Raw genomic sequence first — 14464 nt, 5'->3', positions numbered from 1 at the left:
TGCTTAGTTAATGCTCTGTCACTCAAACCAAGACGGCTCTGAAGGCCCCACCACTTTGATTGATGCTTCAATTAAAAACCCACTCTGACCTCCAGAATTGTTCATTTGAAATTGTAATTAAGCAATTAGGGGCAATTAAGAAACAGAGACTACTGAATGAAAGTCAGAAGACAATTTAGGAAAGGGAGAGATAGAAGTGCAGAGAGTGCAAGTGTCCAAATTAAGCCTCTCGGAGAAATATAAAAGCCCCATCTTGCTGCAGAAACTCCAGAGAACTCTCAACTCAGGGTGAACTTGCAACGACGGCAATCAGTTTAGTGTAAACCCCAGAAGGTCAAACGAATGAATTTTGTCAGACAAGTACTTATCTGCTGCATATTAATTAGAGTCGGGTGCGGGAGTGCAGTGGGGGCCGTAAATGGCGGGCTTATCTGTACACGGAAAGGAAAAGTAGCTGATTGAAGCAGGATTACAGGCCCCTGAAAAAAGCTCTTTGCAACAGCAGCATACCTTTTGAAAAGAAGGGGGACTGCTGCTGGTTCAGGAAACAAAGGTTGCCTGTGTTATTCATGCAATATTAAACTAACGGGTTGGATACGGTACTACGTTCAATGAAAATTTAAATAATTTATATTGAGTTGGTCCTTCTATGACTGCAACAACTGCTTAAATGTGTAAATTAGGGGGTGAGTTTGACAAAAGGTTGTTCATATTGCAGAAACACTAAAACTGACCTTAAACATACTTATTCATGTATAGATGTAAACAGTTCACTGGTCTGACAAAGACTGAACACAATTTTCAAGCCCAGACTGTGCTCTAAAAATTGTGCAAAATGCAATGTTAATGACAATCAAAATGAAAGTGTAAACAAACAAGTTTGAAAGAAATAATTATTTTCTTTTGCCATTTTTCCTACCACACACATGGCATACACTACTTAACTTCTGTGTGCAAAGACTAAAAACAGAGAAAAAAGAAAAAGAATAACAGACAACAATGATGGACTGATACACAGAACCAAGATGTTGCGACCAAATGATATATTCAAACCTGGAACAACTTGGCTCGTGTTGTTTTTATTCACCTTAACATTTTCTAATGTTTCAGAAAATAGGTTTTCGTACTCCTTACAATTTGACTCTAAATTCCAAACAGAGGACCGGCTGCCCGTCCAACAGCCTTCCAGCCTCAGAGTATCCTTCCCGGGCTGCTTTGACCCAGGGCTGATGACCCTTCACTCCGAGAGAGACAAAGCCGACAGAGCTGACGGGACCCAGAGCAAAAGCCAAGCTGGTTCAGAGAAAGTAAACATCTGACCCCACTGGAGACACTCCCTATTCTGTCCTATAATTAGGCCATCTTCTGGCATCAGAAGACCTGTTGATTTTTTCAAAGTATTTCTAAAGTTAATTTAAAAAATTTATATTTTTTAAAGATTTTTAAAGTTTATCCTTTCAGGAAGAAAAGGACAATTTGTTCAATCTTGTACTGTATCAGATAAACAAAATCTGAAGGTTCATTCTCCAACCCCTTGAACATTTCCCTGTAGGTAGTTAGATTTCATGTTTGTGGTTGTTTTATTTCTTAATGAATTATTTAAATACATAATAAATAATCAAATAAAAAAATATTTATTCTTAATGCATATAATATAATTAAATTTACAACTGAATCACTTCATTACATGCTGATACTAGTCATGCATTTATTTAAGCTTGAGTGAGACATTATCCTATTCCTTCATGAGAGTGCTTATTCAAAATTCATGGCAGAACAAAGCAGTTCTTCAATTCCTGCTACAGACCACTTTACAGATGTTTTACAGTGTTATGTTACATAAACATTTAAGCTGTGTAAACAGTCTAATTGTACCCTTGGAAAACTGCCTCACTGTTGGGAAATGTCCAAGAGTGCAAGCAGTAGGACAGTATTCTCTTGTAAAATGCACTTTCAGTACGATGTTACCATCAATGCAAAGCTTGCTCAACAGTGGCAGCAGGTGGATCCGAGTGTATTTGCATGCACAGAAAGATAACGACTTTTGGACCAAGTCCTTTTGGCAAGAAGAGCATCAAATCAAAGGAGCCACTTTAAAGCAAGAATAACATCAGGATCAGACTGAAGTTCAGCAGGAAGTACATGCATGCACAGCAAAAGGCTGGTGCAAAGTTACTTTCTTTGATCAAAGTAACATTGCGCAAACTATGATTGTTTGGGAAATCTTGAAAATAATACGTTCTGAGAAGAAAAGGTTACCACTACCACTACTAGTGAGGTATTCAAGTGTGGAGTTGTCTTTCAAAAAAGGAGTGGGCTTACGCAAGATTCTGCGCAAGAAAGAGGCCATAAGTAAGAAGCAGGACCAAAGGGTGTTCACCAAACCATCTTCTCTCAACAGTCCTGGCAATGTTTGGTAATTATCTTTGTATTTTCCACTATAACGAAAAACAGATATGCTACTCAAGTCAAAAGTGATTACAAAATATCTCAAAGATAATGTTTTTAAAATTTCAGGACCTGATGAGTGGTCAATTCTTAAAAAGTGGATTCTTTAGTAGTCTATAAAAACAGTTTAGCATAAAAATACTGTAGCAAAATACTGTAACACAACATTTGTGCCTCTGCCAACACATTCAAGATTAATCCTGTTGTTTCAACTCTGATACATCTTCTACAGCATAATGTGGTGATACCATATTATTAAAGGATGAGGTTGCTGCATATCTGTAGAGATACATAATATTGTCTGGATGTCATATTTGGCAATCTGTTATATTTCATCTGTCATGCATTCACACCCTGGAAGGCAATAACAAAGGAGGCCAGATGAATGATTCTAAATATTCTTTATTTCCCGACCTGTTATAAATTTTAGTGACAAAGAAGGTGAAGCTCACATAAAGTTGTGGGCAAGTTATGCTGATGGTAAAGAAAGAATAACTGCAGTAGATATTGTCACTGCAATATTTAGTCCTGGAATTGAACAGGCCTACATACAGTGCCTTGCAAAAGTATTTACACCCCTTGCAGTTTTTTTTTTACATTTTGTCATGTTACAAACATAACTACAATGTACTTTCCTGGAATTTAATATGAAGGACCAAGACAAAGTATCGCATAATTGCGAAGTTAAAGGAAAATGATACATGTTTTTTAAAGATGTACAAATACAAATCTTGAAAGTGTGGTGTTCATTCATACTGAGGACTACATTTGGTGCAATTACAGCTTCAAATCCCCTTGGATGTTACCCTAAAAGTTTTGCCCATTTAGAAACTTCAATAAACATTTTTCCTACTCCTTGCAGAATAGCTCAAGCTTTGCAAGATTGGATGGAGGGTGTCTATAAACACCAGTTTTCAGGTTTTGCCTCAAATACTCCATTGGATTTAGGTTTGGACTTTAACAGGATCATTCTGACAAATTAATACAGTTTAACATTAATGCAGCCAAGACCAGGTGTCACTCTGTGGATGCTATGTTCAGGGTGATCTGCAGTCTTTATTTTTTCTAAGTCCATAGCATTTTGCATAAAGCAGAAAAGCTACACCTTCTCCCACAGGTTTATTGTCCATTGTTACATGGGTTGTGGCAAACTTTATATGGGACTTGTATGACTTTCTTTTAACAATGACTTTCCTCTTGCCACTATACCTTGAAGGCCAGGGGTATAAGAGCAAAGGGCATGCATTTCAGATTTTTATTTGCAAAATTTTAAAAGCATGTATTCTTTTACTTCTATCTCATAGTTATGTACTACTTTCTGCTGTTCTACCACACATATCAAGGAATACAATACTAACACCAATGAAATACATTCTACATTGTGGTTGCAATGTCACAAAATTTCAATAAGTACAAGGGGTTTAAATACTTTTGCAAAGCATTGCATTCAAAATGGTTTATCCATAAACTGGCAGTGTAATGCAGAACTAACTAATGATCTCTTTTCCAGAAAGAGTTTGAAAATAGTAATGCATTCACAAAGTAAAACCTTAATAAAGCATCAGTTTGAGAAGCCACAGGCACGCCTGGTCAGTGACCCTGAAATGATGTACCAGTGACAGGACATGGCAGATGGCATGACCTGCTTCATGGATGAGAGTAAATGACAAAACTCTTCTCTCTTTCGCCTCTTCTCGTTCATATTTGTCTGACTTTTTCTGCTCTCTGCTCCCTCATTCTGCACAGTGCTCTGAAATTAATGGTGGTATTTGTCTGTTTATGAACACAGAGGTGATTTGTAATCAGGCTGACTGGGCACAGCCAGGCCTATTAGTGACAAATAAGCTAAAACATCTATCTGGGAGAAGAAAAAGGAGAACAGTTGGCAGCAGAAAGGAAAATATCACAAGACAAAGAGCAAGGATGAAATAATTTGAGATATTGTGTTGAATAATTGAAAACAGTTAAAAGCCCTTTTGGAGATACGTTGAGAAAGATAGCAAAAAGTATGGAAAAGTGGGACAGTTTCATCTGTATCTTCTTGCGATAAGTAGACAATTCAGGCTCCAACAGAGGGGGAATAAAGAGTGATGATGAAGGGATTGAAACAACGCAGGGGTGATGGAGAGAAATTGTCCGTATATTTTAGAAATGGATCAGAAATGGTAGGATGACACCAGAGGACGCTTTAACGCACATGAAGAGAGGAGAGAAAATACAGGTGGCCAAGGGAGAAACAAATATTCATACAAAAACATGCAGTCAGTCAGCTATTCACATGAGGCAGATCTGACAAAAAAGGAAGAAAGAGAGACAAAAGAAGAGAGAGAGACTGTAAAGAAGCACTGCAGGAGACACAAGAGAAGGGCATTAGGAAGAATTTCAGAGCACAGAATCCATCTAGATGCTGTGACAGGACCTAATACATTTGTTCCACATAGAAAATTAATTTTCTAACATTAAAAAGGTCAAAAATAAGCCAAGGAAACAATGACCTCTTTGTCATCCTTAACAAATTATCCAAAATGGCAATGTCAGACTGCTGGGGATACATTTGCCCAGTGATGAATGCTTCTAGTAATCAGCCAATCAAAAAGAATTCTTCTTCTGGTTTTGATAAATGAGCTGGAAAAACAGTGCTTTAGGAAGAAGATGGGTCCATTTGTTTCTTCAGTCTCCTTCCCTATTTTTCCTCCTTGTCCATTTCTCTCTTTTCAAAACAAACAACAGGGTGGCTTGGGAACAGATTATAGCTCCTTGCATCACTGGCTCTTTCAGCCATTTTCCCTGCTGACCAATGTCCAGCTACAAATGGCAAATGATGGAATTTTTATGAAACAGTTTAAGTAAGTTTGTCATTAAATGGATGGAAAAAAAGTTTCACAATCTTAGTTTGTGGTCACATATGCATTAATATTTCCAAACAGAGCATGATAGCTCTACACAGGCAATGTACAAAATGTCAAGTAATGGTGTCAAGCAACACACCAGCCAATGGTACCTTAAAGGCATCAAGGTCACACAAGGTGCCAGAAGTGAAAGAGATAAGTTTCCTTTACAAGATCCACATTTGACACAAGTACTTTACACTTTCACTCTCCCTCACTCTTTACAAAATCTAAGGCAACAAAAACGTGCCTTTTAAGGAGAAAACATGGGTTTTTCTTTGTGCCATGAACACAGATGTTTTTTTGACATAACAACATAGCTTAAAGCCAAGGGGGGCGAAGCCTTAACAAAACAAAGCATCAGTCAGCTGAACAAGTTGTCTATTGCACCCAGTGGTCGCGTTAACCAAATATGTTCCGTTTTTGACAGTTTTTTTAAACCGTGGCTGAAAATTCTGAAGGTCGTCTGTCATTTTGACAGATTGGAATTCACACTCCTGACCACTTGGTGGCGAGTTAGCAAATTCATTAGCTGTTTCCTCCTGCTGAAGCGAGTGCTTGCTGGATCAGGAAACCCCTTGTTCAGAGAGTCTTGCCAACTTCTGATCACTTCAATTAAAGAAATGTTCCCTGAAATAAAAAGTTTGGCTGAAGAGGTGCTTCTGTGGTGGCAGAGCGTGGATTCAGCCTCCAGAACCACATTGAAACAGCCATGAGAAGTTGTTTGTCCGAGGCAAAAGTCCAAAACTTCATGACAAAAGCCTCTGCAGCAATCCCACTCCAGACATTTCATCACAAACATACAGGTGCCCAATTCAGGTCCAATCGGACCAGGAGGAAGTTGTGATCACAGCAGGTGATCTGTTCATGTTTTAAGTGCAATCATTTAATTTCACTGTTTATGTAGTTAGTCTGGGACCACAAGAAAAAGTTGAATGTATTCATGTAGTTGATGTGGATTCTTTGTTTAGCTTGTTCAGTCTGAATATTAATTACAATGAATTAAAATAATACTATTGAATTTTTAATTATTATCATTTAAAGTGACGGGTTAAAATAGATTATGACCGATTTATTTTTACCCTGGCAGTCAAATTCACCAACATTGAAAAAGTCTAGCGCAAACTCTGATTGTATCCAACAAAGAAGTTGGTATCTCAATAACAGCTTCTGATTTGGAACTAAATGAATGGCCTATATTACCATTTTAAGTTTCTAAACTGCATAGCTCTAGTGAAAATATAAACAGATGTTTATGAGATCTTTATTTTCATCATGAAAATGGGGTTAGAAATCGTTAAATATCTTGTCTGTGTATATCTGATTTCACTATACATCTTTCTCTCAAGATCTATTTGTATAAATCACAAGACCAAATACTCAACAAATCAACTACATCAAATACATTTCATTAATGCTTTCAACCTTTGTCAAAAAGATGTTGAAGAGAATGAAATAAATACTAGGCTTAATTGCAGCATCATTCAAAAGGGAGACAGCTTGCCTTCGAAGCTACAAGAATGTAGGAAGGAACAAAGAAAAACAAGGAACTCGATATACTTCCTGACGTTGTGAAGTATTGTGAAATAATGTCTCCAAACGGTCCCATTTCACAAATAAAGAAAAAATTGAAAAAGTAATAACATAATTAGCTGTTTGAAAACTTCAAAATACATGCCACCACCATGCAACTAAAAATATGCCACTAGATAACTGACTTTTCATCTGATTTTAATTTGTATTTAGCCTATTTACACAACAAATTATTGTAATGAGCTGCAATATGTGTCTTTACAAATTAGAGTTAAAGATGGTTTAAAATTAACAACAATGGCAAACTGCTAAATCTTCACAAGTTTGTCAAATCTCTGCATAACCATCTTGAGCAGTTGATCCTTCAGCTGATGTGCCACAGATTTTCTGTCCTGTCATGCATATTGGCATACTGAAAAACATGTGTTAAATGGCTCTAACTAACGAAAACAAAACGCATTTTGTGGATCACCATGTCTTTTAAATGAGTGTATATTGCTTGCATATTGGGATAAAAAGTTTAGAATTCACATAGTTTTACTGCCTCACAGGTTACAGTATATTACTTTTGTTGTCAAAATCTTAAGCTTGATTAGTCACAGAGTAGTGGGAGCTGCCATCAGTTGGAGCCACACCAAGCATTCAGCATGTTGAGGTGGGTGAATCATCATCAGTGCAGACAGCGCGTTTGCACAGCATAACATGAGATTAAGTAATGTGATGGTCTGGTCATTGCTCCAACTTTTGTGTACCTCTAGAATCTATAGACCCATTGTATTTTTATATCTACTTTATCAATATCCCAGCATGTGCACTGCACTGGTTGGCCGCAACCATGAGTGGGTATTTTATATCCTATGAAACCAATGAACATCTTACATTTTATGCCTGCAACTAACTCAAAGTTAGGGGTGGGATGCAAAGGTAAGTAGGCAGGAGGCTGGTGTCATAATTATGAGAAAAGATCTCATTATTACGACATTGCAGTTTCCGATTCGGGAAACGGTTAAAGGGCAATTCCATCTCATTTTCATTACCTGAGCTTTTTTAATCTAATCCAACTAAAAAATTACAGTACTTAGACACTTCAAACCTGGACTAGATTGTTCTACACTAACAGCAAAATCTTATAAACACAATTTGCGATTTTTGAAAGCTTTATTTGATTTGGGAAAGTTCCCTAAGGGGCCAAATTACTGCTTTTTTTTTTTTTGGCCATATTGTAACCAGTCCTGCTCCAAGGCAGAGTAATCTGGCCTTGGATGTAGTGACCACTTTCAGTCTATGTTACCAGCTGGCCACACAAAAAACTGCAGAGACATTGAGAAAAGTTTTACCAACAAATTATTAATTTTAATGCTAATAAATAATAAAACAGGCAAATGGACGTCTTATTGTCCTCCAAATCATTAGCGAGGTCTTCCACTTAACAGTTCCTTTGGTCCCACGAGTCATTTTTTAAAGCACATATCTGGAGATTTTTTTCTTCAGAATTTACAAGTGTAATGTTAAACTTTATTAAATTAACAAAATCAACAGAAAAAACAACAGATGTATCAAATCTTCCTTCTGCTCCACAGGAGGTTTGTGTCCTCCTAGAGCACCTGCTTTACCGTTTGACAGGTGTACCATCCCAGTCCCCATGTGTCACTGTCCCTGGAGCGGGTCACACCCTGCCCACGCAGGGGTACTTAACGCCAGAACTGTATTTTTGAAGCAGGACCAGTTTTAATGTGGTCCAAATGCCAAAAAAGTGCTAATATGGCCCTTTATGGAACTTTCACAAATCAAATAAAGCTTTCATAAATCCCAAATTGTGTTTATAAGATTCTGCTATTAGTGGAGAAAAATCCAGTCCAGGGCTGAAGTGTCTAAGTACTGTAGTTTTTGAGTTGGAGCAAATATAGTTAAGCTACAATTATGAGATCCAAGAGGTTTTTTTTTCATCAGAGTGGCATTAATGGGCTTCCACAGAAACCCTACCGACCAATGTTTTATGTTTTTTTTTATCGTCAAGGAAAATAATGTAGATTGTTTTTTGATAATGTTAGTGTGTTCTCAAGCATAACAACTTTTCAGCATTTCAACCCTTTTATATTCAGTTCTTTTTGTATGCTTCAATATGGCAGTATTCAATACAGCAGTGGGGCTAATTTGCCAACCATATAGTCTATATTGTAGCAATGGTGTATATGTGAAAAACTAATACGATGTTTTAGAGTTGTAATGACCATGTGATCGATTTTTTTGACATTTGCAAAAAAAAAAAAAAAACTAGGGCAGCTGGAGAATCATATATACTACAGTGTCATATGCACAGAGAGACTCTTTACTAAAGAGCTGCAGATATTCATACATCAAGACAAATATACAATAACACGATGAGGGTCTTGGTCTGTTGGAGTCTATTAAAATGTATCCAGGTCCAAATATATTGTGTTGTAAAACTAGAACATAAAAAATGCAATGATTTTTTATCTTCAAAGTAATCAGCCTTTATATCTGTACCTGAGCTTTTGATCTAATTTTCTCTGTTATTGTAATCTTCACTCTGAAGTCTACCTGACATGCAATATTAAAACCTCTTTCTAACATACAATAATAAAACATTTCCAGGTTAGCTGATTGTTGGAATTAATTTTGGTAGTTTAAAACATCAATTCTTGTTTAGGTCAAACTTTTGCATTTAAACTAGTAAGTGCAAACTTTCCAAGCAACATTTTCATATCTATACAAATGTTGGCGAAATTGTTTTTACATGATATAATTAATATAAAAGAGAACAGATAGCTTTTTCTACATGCTTTGATTCAAATGACACTTGTCAAAAGCTCACAACCAGTAATTGGAAGTTATTGCCTGAACAGAAGAAGAAAGCTATTTCAGCATCAAAAAAGAAAGCTGCTGAATCCACAGTGATGGAGATTCACTTTGGAGAGAGTAAAGTGACTCTCACTCAAATGGGTGATGGGGTCTCAGAGTGAAAAAGGTTTCTTTGTGGAACAGATGGCAACGTGACTCTGATTTATGACGCTTCTGCATAGACCTGCAGGACTTTAAAGATGTAAAAAAAAAAAATCACGGGAATTGTCAAAGCCTTGGGGGCTGATTTATGTTTATGGCTCACTGCAACTTTATAATGAAACTTTTGTCTAATTAACACACTGTACATTATATATTCTAAAGTTGCTCCCTCAAAAAACATGTGGCAAAGAATGAATAAAAGAGAAGGCAGCACAATGGATAATATGTGTTTTATTTTTGCTTGTTTATTCTGACTCCTTGCAAGCATGGGCACCTTCATTTTCTTACTGAATCTAAGGAGATCATTTTAAAGTACGGCTGCACAACATCAGGAAAACATGTAACTGCAACCCTGTTGCTGAATATTGCGATGATCATATTGATTACAATTGACCAACATTTTCTTTACTCAGATTTTTCAATCATTACATTTCCCAACATTTTCTTTGAGCATATAAGGCACCAAATATAAATGTGGTGTGCATCAAGAGCAGAAGGAGACCATCCAACTGACCAGGTATATAACTAGCATGCAGAGTATGAATACATGGCACCAATGTGATATCCAGCCAAAGAAGGCCTCAAAACATTGATATTGCAATAATAACTGCGATTGAATATATGGAGTTCTATATAAATATAAAGTTCTATAAAGTTCTATTCCAGCGTAAATACAAATTCATTAATAACTGGAACGGACTAGACATTATATCCTATAACAGTTGTAATTTTGTGTTGGAAAAAATAGCCACACAAACCTAAGTAGATGGAGAAAGTGGCTTACAGACCCATTAACACTTGAACCTTTTCACATTTTCTCACATTACAACCCTAACATAAAGTGCTTGTTACTGGTATTTTATTGAAAATGCCAAAATAAAGTAGACCAGAATTGGGAGGTGGAAGGAAAATGAGACTTGGTTTTGAACAATTTTTAATAATGCAATCCTGAAAACTAAGGTGTACATTAATAATCAATCCTTCTTTACAGTTACTTCTGCAAGTTTTTTGGTGTACATCTCTATCAGAGACTGAAATTTCTGCCCATTCTTTACAAACTAGGTGAAGGAAAGTCAGATTGGTTGGATAACTTTTGTGAAGATCACAGATTCACAATTTGATTTATGTCAGGACTTTGGATGGGCAATTCTAACCCATATGCTTTGATCTTAACCATTCTATTCTAGCTCTGGCAGTATGTTTAGGGTCGTTGCCCTGAAAGAAAGTGAACCTCTGGCCCAGACTCTAGTCTTTTGCAGCTACTATCAGGTTTTTGCCCAGGATTACCCCGTTTTTAGCTCCATCCAATTTGTCATCAACTCTGACGAGCACTGCTAGTATGTTTATGGATATTGTCCTGTTGGAAGACGAATATTCCTGCATCTGTCTCAGGTCTTCTGCAGCCATTAAGAGCTTTTCTTATAGGATTACTCTTGTTTTAGCTCTATCCATCTTCCCACCAACTCCGACCAGCTTTACTGTTCTGGCTGAAGAAAATCTTCCCTGAAGTATGATATTGCCACCACTCTATTTTGTTGAGGGAATGAATTGTTTAGAGTGATGTGCAATGTTAGTTTTCTGCCAGACACTGTTTTGCATGCAAACCAGTGGATGTCAGAGTAAAAGCGATGAATCCTTTAAAAAATATCTTCAAAATTAAACACTGCTTATTGTGGTTCTATCATATATAAAACACCAATAAAATACACTTAACCTTGCTGATGTATCACAACAAAATGTAAAAAAAGCTCAAGTGGTAGCAATACTTTTTCAAGGCAGTGCAAACTACTGTTGCTCAACTTTTTCTCTGTGGCAGCAGAACCCTCCAACCCTTGTCCACCTCATTAGGCTCAGTGCCCACTGTGTGTAATGATTATGAATGGGAAAGGTGGGGACACCAGCACAGGGCTCATGGCGGCACTGAATTGGCACTGAAACTGGCATCAGGGAGCCCCAGACATCAATAATGGGTCTGATGGGATTAACGGGCTGTGGCAGGAGAAAAACGGAAAAGGCAGAGGTTGACCGAGCTAACAAATTAACTCTGCACAATTAAAGGAAACCATCAACAAGAAGAGCGGCTGCAGCAGGACAAGTGCTGATGGTGGTGGTGATGTGGTGGGAGGGTGTCATCTGCATGTGAAAAGGAGTGCAGACTCTAGACCAGCAGGGGGTGAACTTGCCACTACCATAGACATCTCTATGTCTATGACCAAAATGCTACAGTACTGTGGTGAAAAGTATCTGAATACATCCAGAAACAGAAGATAAATATAGTGCTGTGAAAAAGAGTTTACACCTTTACAGATTTCTTCTGTTTTTGCTTTTCTGTCACAGCAAAATGTTTCAGAACATCAAACATTAATATCATATTAAGACAAACCGAGTTAACAAAAAAAGCAGAAAACATGCAGCAATTTTGCAGCAGTGGTGAACATTCCTAGGAGTGGCCAGTCAACCAAAATGACACCAAGAGCACATTGGCCATTCAGCCAAGGAGTCACAAAACAGCCCAGAACAACATCTAAAGCACTGCAGGTGTCACTTGCCTCAGTTAAGGTCAGTGTTAATATTTAACAATGAGAAAGAGACTGGGCAAAATGGTGTCAATGGGAGAGTTCCAAGGCCAGAATCACTGCTGACCATAAAGAACATGAAGGCCCATCTGGCATCTTCCAAACAAAATGTATGATCCAAAGACTCTTAGGAAACATTCTGTGGACTAGTGAGGCCTAAAACAAACAGCATTTCAGAAACAGACCATCATACTGACAGCCAAACATGGTGGTGGTAGTGTATGGTTTTGGAGCTGCTTTGCTTCATCAAGTTCTGGACAACTTTTACATAATTGAAGGAATCATGAATTTTGCTCTCTGTCAGAAAATCCTCCAGGAGAATGTCCAGCCATCAATACAGACCTTAAACCCAATCACACTTTGGTTCTGCAGGAGGACAATGTTTCAAAGCACAGGAACAATGCCACCTCTTACTGATCAATAAAAGGAAATAAAATAGAGTTCTAGAGTGGCCAAGCCAATGTCTGGTCTGAAATCCAATTCAGATACAGTAGTATGACCTTAAACATATCATTCGTACTAGAAGACACTACAATGTGGCTGCAAAGATAAGTGGGCCAAAATAACAAAATAACTGCCAGTTATCGCACATTCGTGATGTAGCTATAATTGTTATTAGGTTTTAACAAATTTTTCACATCAGGCCAAGTTGGTTTAGATGGCTTTTTTTCCTTAATCATTTGAAAACTGCTTTTTGTATTTACTAATTTGTTAAGATTTTTATCCCTGCTTTGTCCTTTTCTGCACTGGATTCACAAAGCAGAATGCACCGAAGCCATGCATGAGCAATTCCTCCCACCAAGTCCAGCAGCTAGGAGCCATTTCCACATAATTTATCTTGTAATAGTGTACTTTCTTCAGCCACAAACACAATTAGTGATAATGAAAACTGTTTTATGTTTATGTTTTAGTATTAATTTTAGTTCATGTTGATGGGTCCCTTGATATTTGTCTTGGGGAATTTTATTTTTGCTGAATTTGTGTGTGTTAATAGAATGGGTTTACAAATGCAGATCTGTCCAAAAGACAGAATTTAATCCTTTACTTGATTTTTGTTATGCCAGCAGAGTAACTGAAACTTTTTTCCACTTTTTTCCTGCTGTGCCATAATTACCACCCTCTTTTTCCAGACCTAATTATTTCAGTGCATTCTGCTTAAAGCAAACATTTTTGTTTTCCAAAACAAGTTATTTGCTCTGGTTGTGATTTACCTAAATATACATAAATATGTACATTAGGTGTCCCAAAAAATGTTACCTACTACCACATTTAGATATGAAGAAACTGTCAGCGCAGAGTTATTTGCTTGTTGAGGTGATTTTAGCAGCAGGTCTGCTATTGTGTCTAGTTTAACAATTAAAAGCAGGCACAAACTCAGGTTTGCTAACATTTAACACTCGCTAATAGTTGTATGCATCTACCCCTCAATATCTCAATGTACAGCAATGTCAAAAGAAGGGGTTGCAACATCTTTTTTAATACAGCTGTAGTTTGTCCATAGTTTGATTTTAATCTTTATCATTAGCCCAAATAGGTTAAATAATATTTTCTCTGTGAGCATTATTTTTGTATTCACGGCCATTTGCAGTGGAAATTCAGTCCACATGTTAATGGATGCTCAAGGTTGGATGCTCCTGCTGTAAAAAAAGTTATAGACAAATCTAATTAAATTGCATAAGCAGACACTAGAAAGAAAATAAAACTGACAGATCATAATTCAGACTCTTTGGATCATGCATTGGTTCATCACCAATAGCTGTGTTTGTTTGCATTTATGTGTTTTTTGTCTCATTGGCAGCATGTGTGTTACTGTGTGTAGGTTTGTGTGTGTAAATGACAGGCATGAGTGGATCACCCTGCCATGACAGAGTCTATCGATCAGTGTGTCAGCGCCTGGGGAAAAGGTTAATCTGCCCGATGCCAGCTCCTCGCCTCACCACATCTCTGGCCTGCCCCGCATCCCGCCCCAGCTTGCTCACTCTCTTATCAGGATTA

At 37.3% G+C, this 14464-nt stretch overlaps 1 protein-coding gene across 1 annotated transcript in view; it reads right to left on the bottom strand.

The window, feature by feature from the left end:
* Nucleotides 1-14464, bottom strand: part of agbl4 (AGBL carboxypeptidase 4) — a 479295-nt gene that overhangs the window by 33156 nt on the left and 431675 nt on the right. The window lies entirely within an intron of this gene.

This window comes from Girardinichthys multiradiatus, chromosome 9 (assembly GCF_021462225.1).
Source record: "Girardinichthys multiradiatus isolate DD_20200921_A chromosome 9, DD_fGirMul_XY1, whole genome shotgun sequence".
Taxonomy (NCBI): Eukaryota; Metazoa; Chordata; class Actinopteri; order Cyprinodontiformes; family Goodeidae; genus Girardinichthys; species Girardinichthys multiradiatus.
The sequence above is the reverse complement of the archived record's forward strand: the minus strand, read 5'-3'. Positions and strand labels throughout refer to the sequence as shown.